This window comes from Aythya ferina, assembly GCF_964211825.1.
Source record: "Aythya ferina genome assembly, chromosome: 24".
NCBI lineage: Eukaryota > Metazoa > Chordata > Aves > Anseriformes > Anatidae > Aythya > Aythya ferina.
The window spans coordinates 3,255,911-3,282,243 of NC_140322.1; the positions used below are offsets into that span (position 1 = coordinate 3,255,911).

The 26,333-nt window shown below is 46.2% G+C and overlaps 1 protein-coding gene across 17 annotated transcripts in view; it reads right to left on the reverse strand.

Annotated features, from left to right (window-relative positions):
* The window catches only part of LOC311423355 (uncharacterized protein), a 259,365-nt gene that overhangs the window by 39,270 nt on the left and 193,762 nt on the right, over positions 1-26,333 (reverse strand). Inside the window, exon 1 of one of the 17 annotated variants that reach the window (XR_014685674.1) lies at positions 13,373-13,434. The exons of the other annotated variants lie outside the window; for them this stretch is intronic. The gene's annotated coding sequence lies outside the window, so the exon portion shown is untranslated. Of the gene's footprint in view, positions 1-13,372; positions 13,435-26,333 lie in introns of those variants that run through there. 17 annotated transcript variants of the gene reach the window in all.

Here is a 26,333-nt window from a genome sequence, read left to right on the forward strand (position 1 = left end):
ACAGAGTCTTGGCGTGACCTTGGTCAAGTCACTTAGTTTGTCTGTGCTCCACTTAATCGCCTGTAAACACTCCAGTGTTTGGTACACACAAGCACTGAAATACAACGGGACATGGGCAGGGCGAGGAGCTGGCTGTGTAGGCAGAAGATGCTAGGACTGAGCTGAACAGCTTTCTAGCGCAGCTCGTTCACTATCTAAACATGCTTGCTGTTACTGTACCCATGAGTTATTTACTTTATTTTGTCCAAAACCTTTTGTTTTGCTTTTTGCTAGTCTCACTTATTCCACATTCAAACACCAAGACAGGCTTCACCTGCATCTGCCAGGAGGTTGTTGTTTGAAGTCCCCAAACTTCTGTTTTCAATCGGAGCTGTACATTTCCTTCCCGTGGAGCAGTGGGATGCAAAATGCTAAGACCACAGCCTTAACCCAGCCATCGGTTGCCCAGTATCAGGTCCAGAACAGGCTCTGGGGGGTGATCAGCTGCCTTCAGGCAGCACCACCAAGAGAGTAAGATCACACAGGAGTGCACAACTACATGCACCAAAGGCCCTCGGACCCCACATTTCACACAACTGACTTCTGCAGAGGGGGCACACATCTACCTGATTTGATCACTCGGGTCTTGCAGCAGAATTTTTCTTCCCCAGTACCAGGCTCTACGAAATGGCTCCCACAAACCGCATAAACATTTCCTACCACCCAGTACATACAGAGACATGCAATTAACACTTGGTTAAAACTTCTTTAACTAAATTACTGCAAGTTTGTATTTTAAAGATATCTTGTTCTTTTCCTTTCTCTTTTAAAAGGGAAGGTTAGGAATACCGAAATAACTGAAGAAAGCAAGGAAATCTGAGGATTGCAGTTATTATTCATCAGGCTCCCAGAAATGCATTATAATGTACTATAGGCTGTAAGACTAAAAATTATTCCCCACTGAAATGGTATTCACACAGCTTCTGCTGTACTGAGGCGTACATCGTAATATAATCATAATAACTAAAGTAAGTTTCCCTTGGGGATTATACCTCTGTGTGATTTAATCCTTAAATTTGTTTTGCTTTCATCCCCAGGAGAAGAGAGATTTCAGTTATAAAGTATTCTTCCTCGAAATATCAGACACTGCACATGCATTCATAATCTGCACTTACATTTACAAAGCCCAGGCCAGGGGGTAAGCAGAACTGGAAGCCTAAGCGTTACCATTCTGTTTGAAGAAACAGAGCTTGCTTTTCAAAAAAAAAAAATAAAACAAAAATGAAGGGCAAAGAAGTGGGAGGAACCCTCCTCACCTGGGAAAGTTCCCCTGCTCCTCTCTCCTCTGGCAGCAGAGGAAATATTTGCCTTGGAGAGTGACGGCTGAGAGCAGCTGAGCAGGGAAGATCAGAGGGAAAGGGGTTTGCTGGATGACAAGAAGTGGGATGAAATGGAAACTTAACGTAAAACTTCAAGTGTTTCCGTGTAATTCTGGGTCTTAGCTCCTAGTTTAAAATGGTGTAGGCACTTCAGAGGGTTCATCACCATGACCCAGGTATCTGCGGCCCAGGTTTCCATTGAGTTTTACAGCCAAAATTTGAGGTGGGCTTCCAGATCTTGAAACCTGAAGCCTTGACTAATTCAGAACAATGAAGCATGAGTTCCTAAATCCCTCAGCCTTTGCAGTACTGACTGGTACAACAGCTAAATATCCAGAAAAAATATCCCAGATTAAGTTTCTTAATGACTTAGGTACTTAGAAAAAGTTATCTTTAGTGATCTCACTTCAACTAATTGACTTCCTTATGCCCGGATTACAAAACAAATACCACTATTTACCACTTACACGTACTGTCCCGTGACTACATGACCCAAGAGCAGGCAGACACTTCCATGCTCCTCCTTGTCCTTGTAATGCAAGAGAGACAAGGAGAGAAAAACTCTGTCAGACCAGAGGAACACCGTTTTTGCCACTTGTGATGGTGAATGCTGACACAAGCTGCAGGCCTTGGGTTTTGATACATGAGCCATCCACTTCCTGATCTGTGCTTTCATCTGTAAAAGAACTCTGGGCTTTTGTCTTTAAAAAATAAGTTTGCTTTGTTCAAGGCAGTGCCTATGACATGGGATAGATACTCAAGTGAGGCCCTGCGACATTTCCAGCTCGTATCTGCACATTCCCAGTATTTTCTGGCGTAACTACTCCTGGGCTTCTGGGCTCCACAATAAGCCATTAAAAACAAAGAGCCAAAAGTGACTTCAGCAGGTTTTGCCTTAAAGCCTCAGCCATAAAACCCAAAGGCTGAACACCAAAAAAGCTCTAATGCTGCAGAAGCTGCCTATCAAAATCCACGCTACAGAAGCCATTTGGAAATAGCAGCTTAAGACGCACAATGGTCTAATAACAGTTACGTCTGGTGAATGATATCCTAGCCCCATACGTAGTAATTGTTATCACAAAGTAGGGAAAGGAAAGCAGCCAGCAGCATATTGATAAAGCAAGTCAACTATGATCTGTTTGTTCCACTGCTGAGGCTGTTATTAAACACAACAGTCCTTTACTGAGTGATTTTCCCCAATAACAGCGATTCTGTTAACAGATTAACCATTATTCAGTCACCAGCAAGCTTTGCTTTCCTTCTGTACACAAGTTTGTTCACACCACATTTCTGTATCACTGAAAAGGAATGTGCATTCTTCAGCCCAGATATGCTCACCTTTAAATAGTTTCCTCCAGAAGCCAATTGCACTGGGACTCACAAACCAAAGGGAAACTTACAGCCAGGCATAGAAAAAACTCACCTGCATCATTCTGACCCTTAAATATTTAATTATTTTCAAAAAAGGTGCTCATGAAGCACCAACAATTAGATCATAAAATCAAGGCTTACCTACCAACAGCTTTGGGAACTACAGGAAAAGTTTAGGTTCTGTTAAAGCTTTATGACTTTCTGAAAAAATTACTGGAATAGTTTTCTACCTGCACAAAGTCTTCAAGGAAACTGCTCCAAAAACTAATTTGAAAAATATAATTCTTAATTAGCCACTGTCAATAGACTCTAAACCGCTACACTCCTTTTCCAAACACCTACTAGGGAACAAAAATGTAGTCATCTCATGGAAGTAATGAATGCCCTGCCATTTGAGCAATTTAAAAATAGCCTGAAAAAAAAAAAAAAAAAAGACAGTTTGAATCATAAAAGTGCTATTAAAGGTGAATTACATGTGTGGCTGGTATGCATAGCTACATACAATCATCAGTTGTGGCTGATACGAACACTGTTCAATGTAGAATGCGGTATGATGTTGTCTTGGCTGATGCTGGTGGATGGGGCAGCAGCAATATTCAGAGGATAAGCATCCCCTTGATCCTTAAGTGCTCTATTGCTCTTTATTCTACACTTTCAAGACCAATTATCGATTACCAAGATATTCCCAGCTCTACTAAAACAATGCAGAAGGACAGACGAAACAGCTGGGCTAGCCCAGGCAAAACCACCCTCATAATCTCTGGAATCAGGACATAAAGGGACTTCCCCTTCACTTTCAGCATTTTTTTTTTGGGTAAATTAATTTGGCTGCATAACACCAACAGCACGGGCAAGCTCTGCAGTTGTTTTTGCCACACTCAGAAGCACCCCCTGACTCTTCAGGTTGGACCTCAAAGCTGTGCCAGAAGCTTGTGAGGCTCTGGAAGAGGTCACGGCAGGAAAATGGGTCCGAGCCGGTTTCTCCAAGGCAGATAATCAGATTGTACTTGCAGGAACATCAAACCAAGCATGTGCTTCTACTTCCTCATTGCGATGAGCTTGGAGTTAAGGAAGACGGGGTGGGAGGGAGACCTTTCGACATGAAAATCACCTGGCAGGAAGTCAGAGCTGTGCACAAAGCTCCCCGGACTTCCCAGACCCCACCTTCAGGGTGCAGAGCTTTGCAGGGGAGCAGGTATTGGTTCAGCAACCTCCCACGGGGTGTCCAGCAGAGCTTAGCAGCTTAGATATGCTGCTGAAGCTTTATGGGACTGCCTTCTGCAGGAGTCCAAGCAAAGGAAAAATAAATGCCTTCCCTTTGCAGGATTTTAAGCAAGTCTCTTGCGCAGATCACTCAGCAGCCTTTGCATAAGGGATGCATCTCCCTGCTGTTAGGACATTGCTTGTGGCAAACACTAACAGGACCACACCGATACACTACTAAACCCTGACAGTTTCGGCCATTGTGCAGTGTTCAGAGTCATAAGAAACATAAGAATCCTCTGGAAAATTCATGCCAGTCACCTGGAGAGAAGCTCTGTGCAATGGCACTGGCGAGCCAGAACAGATGCTCCTGCTTTCACATTTGTCCTGTCTGTCCTAGAAGTCACCGCTCAGATGTCATTTTGTGATACCATCTCGGGGTACATATGCTCAGTAACACAGATATAACATCACACTGAGACGGCCTTTGGCAGCTGCAAAAAACAACTTGAGATGAGATGACTTCGTGGTGGAGCTGCGCAGCACCAGCCTGCAACCATGGACCTGCCATAGGGATGCTTTTAGCAGCCCAACACCTCTCCCTGCTGCTGCTTCTGGTGGCCAAGTGACAGCATAACCCTCACCGTTCTTGGTCATCCTTCTGCTCCACAGCCCACTGAGCTTGCCAGGAGCCCACGTGTAACCCCTAGCACCTGCTGGACACACGCATGGCCAGGGCAGGACTTGCATCCACTGGGGAAGAACATCACCACACGCACCCTGTGTTCTAACACAGCACACTAAGACTGTCACAAGCAGTTACTACACTATTCATAGCTGGTTTTCTCCAGACAAGACCTGTGTAGGAACTTTTCCCTTGAATTGCTTTTGTTTTGAACATTTGAGCTAACGTTGCTAATCACTCCTCATCTGACAGACACCGCAGAAGTCAGAAACGTGAGTCACGATTTCAAAGCGGAAAATTAGGAAGTTTTTTTTAAATAAATTGAGATGCAATCTTGCTGTGATTGGAGGAGAAAGTATCCTCAGTGCTTTGATCAGTTTTTGAATTCTTAAAGATCGAATCGATTTTGCCAGCACCGTGCTCAGCCTGGTGTGTGGCTGGGGCCAGTACTCTGAGGCACTGGAGATCTTAGATGGAAAACTAAACCCCAGGTCTGCTTCCAGTTTTGAAGAAATTACTCTGTTTCTGTAATAGGCTATGGGACTACTCTAAGCTGATGTGCAGCACAAAGTTACTACACCGCAGATGTGTTATTTATTAATAGCACAGCTGTATTGATCCCATAAAGCTTTATTTAAGCACAGGGTGATTTGAATTAATAGCTTTTACCTCGTTGTGCTAGGGGCCACGCAGACACGCTATAAATCAGACAGTCCCTGCCCCAAAGTGCTCCCAAACCAGATTAGAACAAGATGCAGCAGGTGGAGGAGACGAACTGGAGGGGAGGGAGGAGGAGGAAGTGGAAGGCGAGCAGCATTATGCACAGCGAGCAGAACTCTCTGCTCAGCAACAGCCAGGCACTGCCAGCTGGCAGGGACTCGCAGGCATCAAAGATGAGTCTTCAGAGGGCCTTGAAGAAGGTTAAGGAAGTGACTGTTTTCAGGGAGTTTCCCTTATGTATGTATAAGAAATAGCCCGCGGGAGAAGCACATGGTGCTTGTGGGTGAAGCAGACGAGCAGACAGCTCCATCTTCCAGAGGGCTGGGTGCTTCTTGGCCTAATGGGTCAAGAAAATTGCCCTGTGAAGTGTGCCTGATTTTCTTCCATTCACAGGTACTCTCCTGTCCCTGAATTTCTACCCAGAACATTTAGAAGATAGTGAAATAGACTTTAAAGGTGCTAATGATGTAATTATAAAAAACACACACAAAAGACATCTCAGCATTTCAAGACAAATTCAAACCAAGTGCACTGCCAACATGCCACACTCCGTGCTTCCCCTTTGAAAAAAAAATGGCTTTCTGCACTTCAAAGAGGGCTTTGTTTCACTTGTTTAGCACAAGATGCAAATACATTGTCAGATAGAGCAGAAATAAAAATGCATTTTGCACCACAGGGAGCAAAAATACCCAAGCAGCCACTCAAATGAGAATGAACTCATGAGGCACAGTGGGCAGGGGAGGCATTAGGTTTCTTCTATCTAGTTTATTCCATTTTTAATTAAAACAATTTTTTAAAAATCAAATCTCCTTGCAACAAGAGGAGAGAGATTTTACCAGACCAAAGCCAGGGTAAGAAAACTGAACAGAGAAATGGGAACGTGGCCATGACACAATCCTCCCTTTAACTGTACATGAGCATATTTTTTTTTTCCGGGGAGGGGAACAACTAACGCTTTTTGACCAGCTCACACATCTGACACACAGGGAAAGAATCTTCTAATATCCCCAGAAGAAGCACCACCAGAGGCTTTTTCCCCTCTTTTGGGTGGTGTTGTCCCAGGTGAGGGGATGTCTGGCGAACAGCAGGGCTGAGCAGGCCTGAGGACGAGCTTGCAGCCGTACCGCTGCGGATGCATGGCCCAGGCCCCCATCTCTGGTAGAAATCCTCCTTCCACCCCCTGGCCCCACTCCTCAGCATAGGATACAACCGAGGTGGATCACCACAAGAAAGTTCATGCCAGAGAGATCATTTTAGATCTCTTTTAGATCACAGTACTGTGCTAGGGCTGAGCAGCGGCGTTCAACAGAGCTGCCACAGGCCCTTAAAGGATGCGACACGCGGAGGCTGCTCTGCCCCGTGCCCCCTTCACGGTGGGAGGGAAATGAAAACAGAATCCACCCTTTTATTTGTCCCAGTTCCTAAGCTTGAAATGATTCAGATTGCAGTCCTGTTTCAGCAGAACTCATCTCAGATGGGAATTACAGCAAAATCATAGAGCAGTGTGGAGACCCTTGAGAGGGGGATTTGACTTTCCAGCAGCAGCAGCTGAACCCAGGGCAGGGAAGTTTGGGTACATTCGAGCAGGCTGCCCACCAACACAAAGAAAGAAACCTTTCCATTTACTAGCTACTTCTGCAGGGCACCCAAGGGTGACCCTGGAGGACCCCACACACACAGCAGTAACGCCATCCTGCAGTCAGTTCGCGATCCACTCCCTGCAGCCTGCTGCTGCCAGGGTCCCTTCACCTTGCAGCAGATATTTGAAAATCATATTAACTTCCCTGAGCAACACTGAGTAGCTTGCAGGGTTCCGAAAAGTTTCATCTGGGGCTGTCTGAAGAAAGACTGGAAGGGGGTTGAGGCCTTTCATCTTAAATTTAATAAGGCAGCGGCTAGGGTTGGCACTGCCGATCCTCCCTGTGCTCTCCAGGCATTTCACTCCACACCTACAATTTACTGGAGTCTTTCCACAGGCTTTGCCTTTCCCAGGCACACAGGTGGTATAACTGAGAGGACGAAAGGAAAAGAGCTTGGTATTGTTTTGGAAACGCTCCCAGAGCCAACACCAGTTTCATTCCCCGGCTGCCCTCCACATGAGGTAATGGCCGCTGCGTGCGCATGGCGCCTGCGTCCACAGCCAGCACCGGGCCTGGGCCACGCTCTCCTCGCATGCCCTCGGCCTCAGGAATGTTTTGTGCCAGCAGGAACTTCCCTCCTTCCCTCCACCTGCTCCCGTTTGGCACCCCTGGCCTCCGGGCCGGAGCGGGACAGGGAAGCTCCCACGTATTTCTTCCCAGACGTGATCTGGCGCAGCATGGCGATGACAGAACTGACTAAAGCTTCATTATGAAATATGGAAACATTTCAAACCTCCTGCTCCAGCTTTAATTTGTGCATTATAGCTGCTGCAAGTACTCCGTTTATCATAATAGAGTCCCTTATTTATCGGGCCATCCAAAAATAAAATTATGAAAATGGATTTAAAGAGAAAAATACGTTTAATGAGTCGAACTGCCTCTGCAGTCCTCCCCCTGTGCCCGGAGGAGCGGCCGAGGTTCTGGCACGAGATGGGAAGCTCAATAGCTGCACTTCAGCACAGCTGCCAGAAAGAATACAGTCAGACCAGACCAGAACCTCGGCATTAAACCTGGTTTCTTCCAGTCAGAAGCTTCCTGCGCGTAATTCTGCATAGCAGGTAAATGCTCCAAGTCAAGTTCCTGAAGCCGTATCTGGTGACTTGCGGAGACCCCACGGAAACTCCCATTTCCTATTCACAATGCCCAGGAATGCGCTCCCAGCCTCAGAGGCTACCCCTGAGCAAAACGGGAGCTGAATCCCCCCCTGGGACAAAGCATCACTCGGCACACGATCTGGATGAAACCGAGCTTTTCCTCTTCGCTTCTTTTTATAAATTTTTAAGTCACTGTAATGGATGCTGAAAGGGGCCCGCCCGACAACCCTGGGTCTAGAAGTGCCTCTGTGCCTGCAGGAGAGGAGCAGCGGGGCAGCCAGTGTGGCCATGTCCTGCCCCAGAGGGCAGGGAGGAGTGATCTTACCCCAGCCTCATCCCTGGGAGGCTCTGCAGAGGCTGCTGGAGAGCAGCCCCAAGTGTTGCCCCAAGCAGAGTGCTCCTGCAGTGCTATCTTCCAAGGCAGTGAAGCTACACCTTCACTGGAAATGAAACACACATTAAATGAGCAAGTGAAAAATTCTCCGTCCAAAAATAGAAGGTGTCTGGATGATTCGCCTGTGTGCACTGCTTTACCACTCAATATAATTTCCTTACTTGTTTCATACTGGCTTACAAGCTAAAAGCCCCAATCTCTGTGTCCATTCCTTCCACAGCTCTAGGAATTGCTTACTTGGGAGGAAAACCAAGAACGAAGAACTCTGTATTTTCTTTCTTCATTTAGAAAATACCATACCTCATTTGATCTTAGAATACAATAGAATATAATACTCTCAATCTTAGCTTCTGTGAACTATTTCTCACAATTCATACTCTTATTTGCATTTCTACACACTTCCGATTTTGAAATTGTTCTGCAACCTATTCAATCAGCTTAAAGGGGAAAGGCTGAGACCTCAAAGTTCATAAATAAAGTAACAGCAGTTGTGAACCCGGCATGAAAATGGAGAAAGGTTAATGCTACTGCTTGCTTTCCCAAAGCCATCTCAAAAGGGTTTACACAAACAGCTGAAGCCTCTCTCGCTCTGCATTTCCTTTCACCTAGCCCAGAAAGTCAGCGGCATCTGCAAACAGGGGAGAACACAGATCCAGCGACTGCAGGGATCTTATTTACTGGTAGGTAATAGGATCATATTTACTGATAGGTAATTTATGAATGCTTTTGGCTCCCTGATCCACGTTTCCTGAATAAATAAGGCTGTGGCCTGGGTCACTGGGAATAAGAGAGAAAGTTCCTACAGTATGATTTTCTGAAAGACAGCATGACCTTGAGGACAATTTATTTCAATGGGAAAAGCACAGCAAGTCTTCTTACAGAGCGCTCGGAGAAGCAGACCCTGCTCATTCCCCAAATATATTCAGAACAGAGGCAAACACTTCGCACTGCAATTCAAGGCTGTCTGAGTTTTCACCTGTAGATACGCAGATAAACTTATATCATCGGCTTCCAGGTTTCTGTGGGCTGGTATGTCAGCAACAGCTACAGTGATTTAGTGCAACAGCTCCAAATGGATTAAATCACACAGTCATTTGAATTTTACCCAGGCTTGTCACACAAATCTCAGAAACCACTGTCTTGCATAAAAACTTCCTCCCGATACTCCCGAGAAGTCATGGCAAAAACCAAACGTTCAGTTGAAAATGAGAAACAAAGACTCCTAGCATTGAACACAGAGGCAGCACAAACAATGTGTCTGAAAAATCTTAACTGCATTAAAGAAGCAACATCCTCTACTTTATTCAGCACAACTTTCCCATTTTTGATGTATTATCACGTATCTTATGTATTTTTTTAAATGAAGTCAGTTTTCACTTGATTTCCGTGATGTATACTCTTCACAAGGAATAATGCCATATTTCAGCTTCTAGAATATTTTCTTAAGCACAATACCACTAAAACGTTCCCCATGTGGTGTGCTGCACAACCAATGATATTTCCTATTTAACAGCCTCCTCAAAGAGGGGCATAGAAAAAAGAAATTTGCTACGAACTTCACTGAAGGTGGATTTCACTTTCTATCTTCAGTGATAGAAATGATTTGTGATCTCACAATGCCCCAAGTTTAACTACATCCTGCATTTATTTCAACACTGCCTGCGCGAGGATATTTGAATCAACTCAGTGAAAGGCCAGTTGTCATTTCTTTAAGAATCTACTAAAAGGTCTCCTATCAACAATGCATCTGATGCACGCACCTTCCTTTATCTGTGTTTGTAACATTTATAAAGACACCTACCTCCATGCTGTTTAGTATTTATAGTGATGTTATGACACCCTCTGTGGATTATGTTTACTCTTTGGTCTGCAAGCAAAGTTGCCATTTAGATTACATGAAGTATGTGATGTTATTCCTGATCCCCAGGTCTCTGTATGTAACTATGAATCACAAGCTTACAGAAGCCACATTTTACCTTCATTTTTGCAACTAAGTACTGAACATGAAATGAAGACTTTTTTCATGTAAGTATTCCCATTCAAAAACATCTTGCAAAAATTATGTAAATGTAAGTTAAATGCATCTAAGACTTTTTTTTTTTCCTCCACACGTATCTGTGATTCTTACCCTGTAGTATTTACTCAACGTTTTTGTTAACCTCCTAAAAATAATTTTGCTTTGCCAATTCTGCTCTTAGCCCAAGGCCGGATTCACACCCAGCCCCTGCCACAGCAGCCACCTTTGAGAAAGGCACACGAGCCTCCAGGGACTCACCTCTTTTGGCTTCCCCAGCAGGAACAACCAGACGAGAGGACTGCTCACCGCAAGCCCAGACTTCGCCCTTCAGAAGGGAGCACAGCAGCACTTTTCTGATGCCACAGCTCTCACACGTGTAGGGCGACCAAGGACCACCTCTACCTGACTTGCTGTAGGGACTGCAGAGAGCAGGAGCTGGCAGACCCCAAAACAACAACTATTTAAGTTTAACCACGCAACAAATCTGTTCCTTGCTCATGCTCTCCACGTGCTGAGCCTCTTTAGCTCGGGTGTAATGGCACACAGCTCAGGTTATTCGCCTTAACAGGAGACATGGGATAAAACCTGATGGAGTACAATTTGTCAGAGGCTATTACAATCGCTCTACCCTATGCATGCAGACAAGGTCAACTCACGTACCATTGTATTCCAGGAATTCCTTCTGATTCCTATCATGTATCCCAAAAGGATTAAGAGAAGTTAACAGCTCACAGAACAGCTTAGCTCATCCAAGGGCAAAGGATAGACTTGCTAAATGGTGCTCCTTTTATTCCAGACCAACTGGGGAGCAGAAACTCACATGCAGGCAACTTGACTTAATTTCACTGTGAAGACAAATCCTCAAAGAAATGATGCACAGGTGCAAGTATTTCCCTAATGTCACACCTTTCAGGAGGCCATTCAAAGGCTCTTCACACTTAAACTGAGTTTAGAAGATTAGCAACACACAAGCACACGAGATCAGATATTTGCTGATAGTGCACATACATTGGAATAATCATGTAATCTCTTTTCTTTGGTTTTTGAGGCAGATATGACTGTGCCTGAAGAAGATACCGATCTGTCTACCTAATAATCACAAATCCCTTATAAAATATGCCTGAAATGAATAAATTGTGAAGGTAAGAAGGGAAAACATAAATATCCTCATTAACTCATACATACATACACAAAACTTTACATAACATATGGAGGAGTTGGAAAGACGCCCGCAGACGTAATTGCATTTCTGTGTGAAGAGCATTTACACTCTCTCATCTCTGCTTTCCCCATTCATTTTAGTAATTACATGGAGAGAAGCAGCTAACATGCTTGTAATTAAAACCAGCAGTGACGATTTCTAGGTGTTTTGATACAAGAGAACTGACACGGAAAGCAAGCAGAGCTGGCAGGAGGGGATTACTGCAGCCATACAAACAACTCAGGCCCGGATAGGGTTGGTGTGAGAGTGCCCACACGGTGCTCTGCAAAACAGTTGCAGGCAATGGGAATAGCAGTCCAGATCACAAACTCTCTCCACATTCGCTGTGTGCTGAAGGATATTTGATCACACGACCTAGAGAAGCTTTGTTGCTGCTGGAGACCTCTTGTTTCTGTCTGCTAAACTCAGGGAGCGGAAAACAGCCACTTGGCACCATCCACACGGCTTCATTTTCTATTCCTTTTCCTTGGCGTTTTATTGGCAAAGGCTGTAACAGTTATTTCAGTTCGGTGGGTGGAGCTGCTATGAAAACTCCAGGTCTCCTCATTTTCATGATGAATATTCATGATTTAAGCAATCTGTACTCAGCAGACTTTGTTGCCCTTTCTTTCTCTTCCCTGCTACCCAAGTAGTAGCTGTGCAGAATGTTATATTTCATGTGCAAGTACACTTCTGCTTCATTTTCAAATGAAAACTGGACAATGTCTGGGCTTAAGCTGGAAGTCTGTGTGTACTGAACTGAAGTACGGATGTTTGTGGCCCAAGTATTAAGAAATCTCATGAAGAAGAACGAGATAGATAGCAGAAAGCAGGAATGGTAATTGAGGAGTCAAATCTTTCCCTGGGAGCTTCTGCCCAGAAACACAGCCTAGAAACTGGCTTTTGAAAATGCTCTCTATGGCAATTTACCAAAATAAAATAAAATAAAATAAAATAAAAATCACAAAACTTTCCTCTAGGCTGTTCCTATGGTCATCCAAGCATCTTTGCAGCTTCCTGACAACTTAACAGTCAGGGAAAGACCCAAATCACATTAACGTTTGGTGTTCTTTTAGCAAGAAAGGAAGCACTAATTCCAGAAGACACACCCCTGGCCAAAACAAACTGTCAGCAATATTATGCAGATGATAACAGAAATATTATTGTGTGGTAAGCCAAGACCAGAGTTTGAATCTCCTCATAGGTTGCTGAGTATTTTGGGGAAGTCTGTAAAATAACCTGTAAAATACTCGGCTGTATACAAAGCACTGACTAGACAGAATTCCCCATTCTGTGTTCAGATTTGCCAACACTAAAGACACCCACATCACTTCCTCAAACATATCGCACCATTTTGGGGCTTGATTTTAGAGTTCAGATCCATTCTACCTCTAAAGGAAGAAGCACTTGACGGTACAGCATCCCAACCAAATGTGGCATGGCCCTTTGCACCCTAGGAAATGTTGGTCCTGCAAAATTAAGTGTCTAATATTCTTGTAGAGGAACCGTGCTCACCTACTAATAGCTGCAAATAACCGAGATGTGGATCAGCAGATGCATGCCAGGACAGAGATGCTGGGAAGTTTTTTTTTTTTTTAATCAAAACTGTTACTTTAAGAGGGATCTTTTTAAAGCTTAAACTGTAATTAACCCTTACTACTACCTTGATGATCTTTCAGTTACACTGACCTTGATGGCTTTGGGAACTTCAGCTTGGTCAGGCGCTGTGCTGGCTCAGGAGTGTCATCAACTGGCTGCGTGGCACCCAGCCAGGCTGCCGAAGTGCCAGCCACCCAAATCCCACTGCTGTTCGCTGGCACACTGCTCCGAACTCCACACTCCTCCTTTACAGATATGCAAATTTGTTTCTTTTATAATACGCAAAAAAAAAAAAAAAAAAAAAAAAAAGGAAATTACCAACAGCTAATTAGGGTCAAAGGAATACTCCATACCAATTAGTGAAACCAATACCCTTTTATTTTGAATAGTCATGCTCTCCTGGCTTCTGAGACAGGTCAATAAAGCTGCCTCCACTTCAATACAGCGATAACTCAATGGCATTCAATTGCTCATTTTTTCGGTGAGGTCTGGGTTCAGGCTTCTTGCAAAGTAGGAAGCCACAGTGAAGCAGATGTCAGGATTGTTGATGCCATGATTTTTTTCAAAGAACATTTGTCAGTATGGAAATACTGAAGAGCATGACCAAATCCTTACCTCAAGTAATTATTCTGAGACTCAGAAGCTGATAAACACACCCAGTTTACCTGGTCAGCACAGCCCAGGGCAGTGGTCTTGGCTAGTATTCTTCCCACACCGCTTTGTCAGAATCCCTCTCCCTCCCTGAACTGTCGAGTACAACACGTTTTGTGCTTTGTACTGCAGAGCAATCAGATATCCTTCAGTGCTGGAAGGTTTTGGGGTGTGTATGGGGTGTGTACGGGTGCGGGGTGGGTTTTCTACAGATTCTTCTGAACAAAGGAAAGCATACCTTGCTACCAACATCTACAGAGGCCGTCTCTTTTGATCCACAAGTGGTACCAAGACATCTGCAAGTGCACGTATAGATTGCATCAGTACGTGGAGGACCAAAACCCATGGCTTGGATTTCAGCTGCCAGAAGTACCTAGCTGACCTGGATGCACTCCACCTGAATCCTCTTGGGGAGTGGGAATAAGAACCCTTTTAAAAGATTTGTTTTAATTGCTCTCCATAGCCTGGCACTCTTTTCCACCTCAGCATGGCTTGTTGCACCCAGGACGTTCCAGCTGGCTTTGTCTCCTTCTCCCAGCTCTGGGTTGGCTGGGGCATGAGCAAAGCAACAATCACTAAGGAAAGACTAAACAACAGGTTTTTCTTTCTATTAAAAGTGACTTTCCATAGCCAGTTTTATGTTCCATTGTTGCTTTGCAAAAAGTTGGAGTAACTGCCGAAGCAGAGCTAGGTAATTAAAACAGCTAATGATCCATTTGCCCATGTTTTTAAACATGAGCTCTCAGAAACAGGATTTCTATGGATACAGGGCTGTATCACACTGATGAAGGACGAGATTTCGCTTTGCATAAGCTCCAAATTGCAGCAGAAAGGGAAGAGAAGCCCCTGTGGCTGCAGCACGCCAAGACTGCTGAGGAGGTGCACCAGGAGCGTGCGCCGTCCCCAAACATCTTGGCAATGGGCAGCAAGGACCCGAGCGCCTACCTCAGCAGGTGAGCAGTCCACGCACACTGCAGGCAAACGACACAGATGGGTGGTATTTCAGCAGAGCAAGTTGGTTGAAGATGCAGCTCTTACGTGGCATCCAGTGGATTCAGTAAAAGGCCGCTTGGCCACAAAACTCCCACATTTGTTAAGTTGCTCTATCAGAAAACGGAAGTGATAGCACCCGACTGACAATCGCCAACCTGGTTTTGGCACAAGCTTCCTCCAAGTTGTTCAGAGCTGGGCACTGCTGTGTGCCTGAAGCAGCAGCACTCGGCAATTATTCCTTAGAGAGCAGCTAAAGAGGTGCGTTAGGAGGCCTGGCCAGATGAGAGAAACAAATTGAAGGCAGGGTAAGAACAAGGGAATTCCCACAGCTGCAGTCGGTATAGAAAACCCACAGAAAGGCCTGTGCACACCAGAGAGAGATAACAAAAGGTGAGGTTAATATGTGCTCCAGCAAATGTGGCTTTGCTCACCGTTTTCCTTCACCAGATTTGTGGCTTGTTTACCTCCAGTTCTTTCACTAAAAGATATAATTGGCAGTTCAATTAAAAAGACAAGGAAAGTGTACACTGCGGCACAGCCTCGGGGTACTCTAGCCTGTGCACTAACAAGGTCAGGGAGCATATTTATTGTGCTATTCAGTAGAGAAAAAGAGAGGGAAAGCTCCCCTGCCCCACACAGAGCGCAGCACGCGGCACAGTGCCTCCCTGCACGCACTACGCAGGCACACGGCCCCAGCAGCAGCCCCAGCCGAGCTGTTCGTTCACCTCTCTGCAAATCCCCACTTTGGAAAGAAGGGGCTCTGGGACACTCACGGAGCACCGACAGCTTTCTAACTTCAGCTTTTCTGAAAGAACTGTGAAAATATTCCCCAAACAAAGGATTTTCATCCTTTGTTGTTCTGCTTAGTGCTCTGCTTAGAACAGGGCAAGTGTCTCTGGTGGTGGGGGTGGGAGAACAAACAGTCCCTGGTCAGCATGACTTTGTGGGATGATGAGACGGCAGACTCACCGTATCCCAAATAAAGAACACAAATTTCTCGCTGGTATCATCCAGGGAGATAAAGAAGTTCGGTGTTGCTTTGACAGCAGTTTGTTTTGTTGCCTGCTCTGCTCCAAATCGGACACGCACCACGACTCACGTAAGGGCCAAGCATTACGTTTTCAGCACTATTTGTAGAAGTAGCTGCAGTGAGTACTGAGTGCCTTAAGCACATCCTCACTCTCCCTCCAGCATGGAAAGGAGAGGGTGGAAAAGCAGCGTGCAGCAGCAGCAACGAACCTGCCTTCAGCAAGCCGAGGCGGCCAGCAGCAGGCACGGCTCCACTTGCTCCTCCAGCAGCTTCTCTCACCTGGAGCTGCAGCAGCATCACCCCTCCTCTGCGCACAGAGGCCAGAAACCCCTGTGGCTGTGCTAGGTCCCTGCAGACCCCCCAGTTTTGCCCCTTCAACTGCCTAGTGCCAGCGCTTCCCTTTGGTGGGGAACCCCTCCTGAACCTCTCCAGCCCGGTTCACCAGCACAGTTTGCACCTAGAGCTCCGAGGAAGAAAGGTCAGAGCATGGCTCACCATATCACCTCGCCTCTGAGATGAAAGAGAACAATTTTTTGTAGCAGAATCCTGCTGCACAGAATTACTGTGCTAATTTCTTTGGCTAATGCTGAAGTCAGGCTGCTACAAGCTTGTTTTGGCCTCTTGCCACCGCAGAGTGTGAAGAGCGACTGAAACAAGCAGCACGTAAGTCAAGTGTGGGAAACACGGGGCAGACAGAAACCCTGCTTGTGTCACAGGCCAGTAGATGGACAGTAGGAAACACACAAGTCTTGAAATGAAGTCTTTTATCTGAAAGGAACGAAGTGCCTTGGGACCATGCAAGTCGCTGACCTTCCTGGCATGCCCTGCAGACTCAGCTGAGGCGAGAGCGGTGCAGTTGTTGTGCACGTGAAATGCTGCTCCTGGTACTGAGAAAGCTGAAGGTACCGGGGGGAGGCTCATGAGTTTTATAATTAGGTGACAGGTAGCCTGCAGAGAACTCGGGGGCTTGGTTTGAAAGAGAACTGTGAGAATGGGAGGATGTTCCCTGGGCTGTCTTTGCCAAACAAATTTGAAATCAGAAATTTGGTGGGCTTTTTGTTGTTTTGTTATTTTTTTTGTCTCCAACAAGGAGGAATAAAGTCTTTTTCATTCATTTTCACTCTCTCCCCAACCATTCTGTACTACAGTCTCCCTGATTATACAGCTGAATTTTCCATTTTGAGGATTCTCCACGCAAGACTAGTGTTGAGTGTACAGCACATCATTATTTGCCTACTATTTGCCTGAATTTGAAGATCAGTTTCACAATAAGGTTATGTCTGTAGCTTTGGGGGTGTAGTTCCTCACTGCAGACATCTGAGCCAAGATTTACAAAAGCAGGTTTTCATAGATTTTAAATGGGAATGCATGAGTAAGAGAATTGATTCACGTACTGTCACCCAGTCCTGAGCTGAGTATTTGGCAAGGATTTGGCATTTCCATTTCGCATTGCGTTGCTGACTTGCACATCCCCGTCCAGTCATGGAACAGGAATGCTCCGCAAAAGTTAAATAATTAATTAATACAAAGTAAATTTCAAAACTTCACATAAAAAATTTACCACAAAGTATTCGCAAACTGTTTTTACGACAGAAATACTGAGTGGGAATCTCATGAATAAATCTAAATAATGAGGGCATTTGAAATCTAACATTTACTTGGCAATATTCTTAAAGAAAAAAAAAAAAAAAAGTGAGACAGAGAGAGAGAAAATATGGCAAAAAGTGACGGGCCATGATTACTTGTTTTGGTGCAGCGAAAGCAAGCACTCCAGGACTGCGACGGGAGCCTTCCACGCAGCACTGCAGATTGGCATCTGCTCCGCACACACGCATTCATACACGTAGAGGCAAGCATCGACATTTTTCAAAAGCCATTAATTCTCTGGAGTCAGCAGCCAGCTCTCCAGCAGATTCCCCGATAGCACAGTGCAAAACGCACACGCCGAAGCGGAGACTTCGCTGAGGCCTCGGCCTTGGCCTGCGCGAGCCGCCTCGGGCCTGCCCTCACAGCGGGCCCACCGGGCACCCTAGAGACGGTCCAAAACCCTCAAAGGACACAAAGGTGCTCAGAGCCTTTCAAGGCTGGCACTTCCCTGTAATTTCTGACACCTCTCGGGCAGCAGGTGCTATGCCTGAGCTGCTGCAGCAATGCAGCACTTGGGCCTCAGGCTCCCCACGGCTCCCCTCGCTTCTAAACTTCTGCTGTTCTGTGGCAATGCAGCTGCTGTTAAAGGAGAAATAATGCGAGAGGAGAGGACGGGGAAGAGCTCTGCCCAAGGCAGCATGAAAATAAGCCATAGCAGGTCTCTCTGATGAGTTTCTCCAGTGTGCCCTGCCCCTCTCAGGAGACACATCAAAGGGAGACGGGGAAATCAGTCCACGGCAGCGAGCCTGCTGGAGCCCGCTTGCTCAGCACAGGCAAAATTAATTAAGAGGGAGGGAGAAAAAGAGCCAATATGAGTCTGATTCTGTCAGGGAGCAAAGCACCAACAAACAGCAAATGCTAATTCAGGAGTTTTCCATCTCTATTCACACCTGTCAGCGGGAAAGAGGACCGCAATTCAGATTTGAAATGGAATAGATTTGGGTACCTCGGAGGCAGCACGGTGCTGCATCCACCGCTGCTTCCTGGAAGCTTACAGAAACCAAAGCTAGCTCAAGAAAAAACAGCTCCTGCAACACAGGGCTGCGGGAAAACACATCAATGTGCTGCTTACTGCTGCTATAGAAAACAGAGTGAGGATGAAGCCTCACACACAGCAGGAGAAGCCACAAATAGGGAGCTCTTACCCTGGTACTAGTGAGCATCTTGTCAGAACCAGACCATCAAAACCAACAAGTAATTCAGGAGAAATTAATTCTATTTGACGTAATAAGCAGGATCACTTATTAATATTGCTCTTCTGCATGGTAAACTCTGAAACATGAGGCCCACGGTAGCAGGAAGAAACAAAATATCAAATAGGAAACTTAAAATGTGGGGTTTCCAGACATTGAGCTGCTGTAGTAGGGAGTCCCCTGGAAATGCTCATAAATTAATTAGATTAAAAATGTAAAGCCATCAGTCCAGGGGCATCATTGCTCTTCTATTTTTCCTTGCTCATAATTCAGAAAGGAGACGAAGCATCTGAGCCCAGTTTGGGACTAATAATTCCTAAATAAAAGATAAATATGTCAAGGCTTCATAAATAGAAAGGAGAGCACAGCACTATAAATAAGCTTTAATATTTGTTTTATTCTAAAGTATATCTGGTTGAGCTCCTGCCTTTTGCACAATGCTATTACTACTATGCATTTGGATGCATTAAAAAATTCCATGGGAAAAAGGACTTGCTTTATGTCCTGAAGAATTCCTGAACCACTGCTTCTGCAGAAAGCTCTGCAGCCCTGCGACACAGCTCCATGGAGCTGACTGCCCAGGAACATTTAGCAAGCAGCCACTATGCTGCATCTGTCTGAGCAGTTTTTTGGACTATGTGGCAGGTGTGTGATCAGTGCACGTTGCTTTTATTTTTTTCTTTTTTTCCCTGTTCATGAATATTACGACCTTAGTCCTCAAATTTATACAATGCAGTTAGTGTGAAGGGCTCCCGTGACGCCTTCTAAACTCATGGCCAAAGATGTGTGAGAGGGATATCCTGGCAGTCCGTGACTACCAGGCACACGATGGCAGTGCCCAAGGAACGGGTCCGTTAGCACGACGCTTTCCAGGGGCAGCCCGGTGGCTATCGGGCCGCCATCAGCCCAGCAGTTAACCGAAGTAATGCTTGCTTCATCCAGAGCGTAAAAGGTGCTTTGTTCAAGTCAAATAGGATCCTATATCAGCAGCATACATTAATAACTGATAACACATAAAATATCCAGTGCATTTAATACTATCAAACTAATTAGGTGTTGGTTTGCCAGGAATAAAGGCGAGGTTTAAAAACCCAAGATGACACGATTACCACTGAGTAAGACATTCTTGCTCATCCTTGCACACAGGCTAAAAGCATAGGTGACTGAGACAAGTCACCAGGCTGGAAGCCAAACTTATTTCACACACTAAATTTGCAATGAAAATTCTAATGAAGCCACCCCGACAAGCTAAAACAGTTTTGCTCTGGCCAGAGGTCTCCAGCCAGCTCCCTCTGAGGTAGATGCGGAAGCATTAACTTGCTGGAGGGTCACTCGGTGCACGGAGCATGTTACTGCTAAAGCTAACACTGCAAAAGTGTCACGACTGCCATGAAAACTTGGCAGTCCACATGAAAAAAAAATATCACTTGCCATCCTTACTGTAATTGTGCTGAGGAAAGTGCTTATTAAAGACATGTACCTGTCCCAGTCAAGCAGAGAAGGACTTGCAAAGCTGTTCTATGAGCCTGAAACCCTGCATGTACTAACCTCTCATCCTGTGTGAGAGAGCTGGTGTTAAATAGGGTCAGAACTACACTTGCTTTGGGGAGAAGAAAGGCTCACTTTGAAGACGAGCTGGTTACCCTGTTTTTCTTCCTACACCACAGCTTTCAGATTGCAGCTAGAACTTGAAGGGAGTTGTTCCCACAAGCTCTCCAGCCCAATGTCTCCACCCGAGAGGCTTGAGTAAATAGCAGAAGCTCTGGATATGAATCAGATGGAAAAGATTCAGCCCTCTCTGCTAGGTCTGAGTTCAAAGGCATCCATGGCTGAACAGCTAAATCAAGATCAGTATCTGCCTGTGAGGGCAGAATGGAGCATTCAGGAATAATGAACTGCTCACCCTTACGTGCTCCTTTCTAGATGGAGTAGAGCAGGTCAAAAGCGGAGTCCGGCTGAAGCAGTCTGTGTTCATAACACTGAGGTTGGTGGGGAAGTCGGATTGTTTTCAGACCTTCTTTCCTCTGCTTCTTTTCTGTTCTTCAGCTGCCTCCAGCTGAAGTCCAAACCTCCCCTCTCAGTGTCAGGGCTCAGCCTCACTGCTGGAGGAAGACCACAGATGCTGCACAACGTGTCACAAGCAGAGCTCAGTGCAGAGCTCTCAGCTCCATGACTGACCTCCTCCTCCTCACTAGGACCAGAGCAACCTCTCATCACGAGCAGCCTGCAGGATTCATTCCCCGTGTGTACACCCCAGCCCTGAGTTTTGCTCCATGACATTGTGCTCCAGGTTACATCTACACAGCGGCTGGCACCTGGGCAGGTACACTCAAGTAAATATACCCATGTCACGGCACCATGAGCTTAGGCATAAATGGACAGACTCAGGGACCAAGAGGATTTGGGAAGGGAAGGTCATGCCCATGGCCAACAAAGCAGCTTGGTGCCAGCGCTGGGCTGAGAACACCAGTGGCTCTGAAGACCTCATGCTCAGCAAGAAACCTGCTCACCCGTGCCACCTCTGCAGCTCCCAGTAGCCATGTGTGAGCTCCCTGTGCACGCAGACACAGCCCTGACTGCTCACCAGCACGGGTACCCCACTTGGGGTGCTGGAATACAGCCGGAGCCCACAGCTAGGGTGTGCCTGTACCTCCCTCTGTGAAGCTGCCTGGTTTATTATCTGTAGAACAGCACACCTGGGAAGATGAGCCAAATAAGTACTAGATATAATCAGATACTTTCTGTCTTCAGCTGCCACCCATGTGCACACCTTCCCTACAAGCTGTGGAGTGAACCTGCTAACGATTCTATTAATAACGAGCCGTGTAAGTAGGTGAACTGGATGAACTTGTGTGAAAGCAAAACCCCAGAGGTAGATCAGTTGCTCTGTTCAAAGCAAGCAGATAACTATCCCAGGCTGCAGGCAACTCCCCCTTTCCCACCTCCTCCTTTGGGACATCTCCAGGCATGTCCAGGGTGGTGCAGCCTGGCAAACAGACACGGAGTCAGTCATGCACGCATTTAAAAAATAAAGGGATCACAAAGCCACCAGTGACCCTGGGAAACGCTGAGTGCCAGGACGTCCGCTGAGGACTCTCCTTTGCGTTCATCTTCAAGGTTTGTGACGCTGTCAAGGCACAAAGTAAAACTGCTTGCTCCTCAGGGGTTGTGTCCCCCTGCTTGTCACCTGCTACCTGCAGCCCTGCTCTGCCCGCAGGATCACAGCAGCTGGTACGGCACCGACTGCAGCATCACGCTGAGGGGACTGGCTTCAGCTGAGGACAGGGCAGCAGGGCTGGCGAGCAATGGCTGGGATGCACGTAGCCTACTTGCAGGCAATGCCAGCCACTGAGCAAGAGAGGAGCAGCGGAGTGCACTGCAGCGTATCCACCGTTCCCCAGGGCTCTTTCACTTCCAAGCAGAGCCTGAGTTTCGTTTTGGTGCAGCAAAGAGCCAGGGACAGACTCAAGCATGGGTTTGTTAGTGGAGAGCATGGCAGCTCCCCTGGAGCCCAAACTGTTCTGCAGCCATAAGAGGGCTGATGGCTGCCTCTCAGACAGGCATTTTTGTACCCTTGACAAGGATTAAAACCTGCTGCCTTGGGGGTTATGTTAAAGGACCACAGTCTTAGCATTATGGTGATCAGCAGGGTGATGCCAGAGGCAGAGCTGGCTGTGGAACAACGAGGGCTGGGGAAGTCTTGCTCTGCTCAGCGAGACTTCAGGTAGCTTCAGCTCCCGGCATGCTTCTGAGACAAATACGCTTTGCCTGACTCTCCTGCCTTCTTCAGACCTAAGGACAGGACTCAGAGAGCTGAATGGGGGAGAGAGGGGGAGTAAAAGATCTCTCTGCAATAGAACAGGCTGAGTTAACACTGATGTTGATCGATGTTGTCCTGAGGGTCCCTCTCCTAGCAGAAAACTGTGGTTGGAGGCCCAGGAACCCACTTCCAGTCTTCCTCCTTCTACAGCACAGCCCTGTCCTTACCTCCCCTGTCCCAGTGGGCACCGTGAGCAGTTTCCACAGAAACATGCATGGCTCTGCAGGCACGGAGGAAGGAAGGGCAGGCAGCAAGCCCCTGCCCACACAGCCTGAAAGCTGCAGGCACGGGCAGGGCTGCCTGAAGGACGTGGCATTAAATGTTCCTCGCAGTACCAGAGGTCACCGTGAGGCACCGGGTGTGAAATTCACTTGCACAAAGACCCTGCAAACAGCCTTTTATGCAGGGACAAATCAAAGTGTTTGAAGGCTAGCAGAAGCAACATGTTTTTTGTTTGTTTAGTTGGTTGGTTGGTTGGTTTTTTGGTCCTGTAGTATTTAGAAGGCCTTTTTATGCATCCTTTTGCTTGGGTCCATCACAAGTCCAACCAGAGCAAAGTTCTGTAATATCCTAGAATTCTTTCAAAAGGACCAGGTCATTGGCAGGAGCTGGGCAAACATAATACTTGGGAACTGCCAGAACATGAGAAAAGGTTTCAGAGGTAGCTGGCATGTAGTCCTCAGTGAACATAAACAAGGATCCTGATTTCTCTTTCCTTTTGTCTAGAATAGGCAAAGATCTCCTTGCAGTTCTTCTTTGAAGTCCCCTTGAAATGCAGAGGCTACATCAGGGGCTCTGACTGAGATTTGTACGTAGAACATGCTAAAAAAGGACAAGCGTTACGTATGGTGTATAGAAGTACTTTAATAACACAGCTCTATTAATAATGTCAGTGACAGTAACCCCTCCAAGCTTCGGAGAATATTTTTCTTCCCAAGCAGGAGACAAAAACTGCCACAAATGTAGAGGCTGAGGCTGGGGCACCAAAATGGTAAGGACAAATGACGCATCATCAGAGATGCTGTTCTATTAAAAGGTGTTTTCACTCTTCAAATGGAGCTGTGTATTAAAATTCCAGATTCACCTGGTAATAAATTATGTTGTTTAAAGACAAATATTACACCTTTTGCAAACTCTGAAGGGAAAGGAAGTAAAGCTGGACAGGCAGACCCCTGCTGAGTGCTGCTCTGGCTCTCTGCCATCCCCTGACTGACAGCTGATAATTATCTTTGATTTAATGTCACTTAATGTTCTCTCCCCCACCCCAAGCACCTTGGTTATTCTCTTCCTGTACTGACATATGCTAGGAAAAGGAGGGTTTGGGAAGAAAAGGCAAAAAGGAATACACTCCTTCAGTATATTCCAATTTTATTTACCTATGAAAAATGTTAAACGTTCTGCCAGATAAGAAAACTACAATTTAAACTTTAAATTTTAAAGAGCGTAAAGCATGGATAAATGCCTTAGATATAAGTGGCTGTAGGCAGGGTTTTTTTGGTTGGTTGGTTTTTTACTTACAGACCAGCAGCACTGACCATTCCCAGCGCTCAGTGCTGGAATCTGGATATCACCACACACAATGCAATGCATCCTACTACTGCTGGTTAGGACACAAATATTGGGGTAACCAGAGAGAAGAGAGCAGAATTCACAGAAATGTAGCCTAAAAGTAAGGTCCTTTGCTTTGGAAACTCTCAGAGAGAGAGATTTCACCAAGAAAACTAATGTAAAGCCAGAGTTGTGTTTCCTTTGTGACAAGGAACAGATGAAGGCACCATTCCAGTATTGATGTAGTACTAAATCCACTGGGGAAAAAAGCAGGAGAGACCTGCCCAGCGCCGTGCAGAGGGATCCCTTCATACTGCCATAAAACAAACCATAATTTGGTTTGTCCCGTGGTGCTCCAATCTCCCCCTCCTTTCCCAGACCCCCAGCCTCAGCTAACAGCAGGCTCACTCGGGGACACGTCTGTGCTCCTGCGAGGAGGATGCTGATCTCTTGCCCTCCGTGAGGCTGCCCAGCCTCAGTCCTCACATCCCTCCCATGGGTCAGCTGGTGACAGCACTCAGTGCCTTCTCCACCTATAACCTCTTCAAATTTGTGTTTCTGCTCAGCACAGGGCTTAGCACTCCCCTCTTATCTGTGCGCTAGGACATGAGAGCTTCTGGCTCCTTTGCCAGTGTTCTCCTGATCTCAGCATTACACCACAACTCTGTCTTCTTTTGCCAAAGTCCATGAAGTGCCACGGTGCCGTTCTATGGCCCATTTACCTCTTATGGTATTACAAAAAGTCTCCAGGAAAAAAAAAAAAAAACACAAAACTTTTGTAGCTGGGCATCAAAGAGAAGTAGAAGGCACGCCTGCTTCTTCCTTTGCATGAGGATCTGTGTTCACTGATGGCATCTTTTATAAACACATCATGTATTCCACCTAAAGGTGCTGTGCGCTCAGAAAGAGCCAAATATATTAGCATTCTTCAACCATAACTTTTGAAGTCGGCATTTGACTATTTTTGCATTTCTTCCAGGTTGTAGTTAGACAACTCCTAATTCTGTGGGGAGAGCAAAGACTATAAAATGCCAGAGCTTCACTCTGCTGAAATAACATTAGCGAAATATCAAGTCCTTTATGATGTCATGAGGGATTCCTTAATGTGACTATAGCCTCCTAATGACATCATAAAAAACAACTGCAACATCAGAAAACAGCCAAGGGTCATCAATCAGCCCATCCTCTCTCCTACCCACCAGGGGCAGCAGCCCAACTTGCTCCTATCTGCTTTTTACGATCGGTGCTGTCCGCTGAATAGCACACAGAGAAGAGACTAATAATCATACAAATATCAGGGAGAGCGGTCAATCATCACCTGAAATGTTCAGTACACCTGAGGGAAATTCGGGTGCCGCAGCCTGAAGAGTCTGCAAGTTTAGCATGTCGAAGCGACGACGTTACTGCCTTAGAGGTGACCCGGCGCTCTCCGGGCAACAGGCAACACCAGTGAGCAATGCAGTCATTTTTAAAATGTGCAGAGAACGGGACTAAAAATGAATTCTTTGGTTGCTCTCCTCGTCCTCTAGCCCTCAGCAAAAGCTTTTTCCGTGCTGCCCAGACACCCATCTGCACATCCTATATTACAAAGAGCGGGCTGAAAGAAGCCTTTGTGCTGCCGAACTGAAATGGGTGACAGTCCCATCGAGATGCAACGGCTGCCAAATCCTCTGGCAAGAATGGAAACAGCCTTCTCCATTCGAAAACGCGATGCCTCAAAGCTAAAGCCTCATTATACTCTCTTAGGAGTACTTGGAAGTTTTCCAGGGTTGGGGACCTCTTAAGGAGTTCCCCGGACTCTTAGGAAAAAAAAAAGAAGCAACAGATATTGAGGTCTGCTGTGGTCTCTAGATGTTTCACAGTCTCTTTTGGAAGGTATTTTAAATGGAGCTTCTGCCAGCAGTGCTGACCAAGGCAGAGGGTCCTTCTACTGGATGAAAAGGGAGAGGATCTGGATCCTCACCTTGCTCTTCACCATTTTACAAACGTTCATGCAGCCTGCTCCAGAGCAATGGGCTACATCCATCCTACCCAGCCCCCCGCCTTGCTCTGCAGCCCCAACCTTGCTCTGCTCTGCAGATGCCCAACAGGAGGCAGGAGGGGAATGAGCCCTCTGTACGTGCACGTGCAGCCAGCCTAGACCACATCTTCCCAGCTTCATCTGCTGGA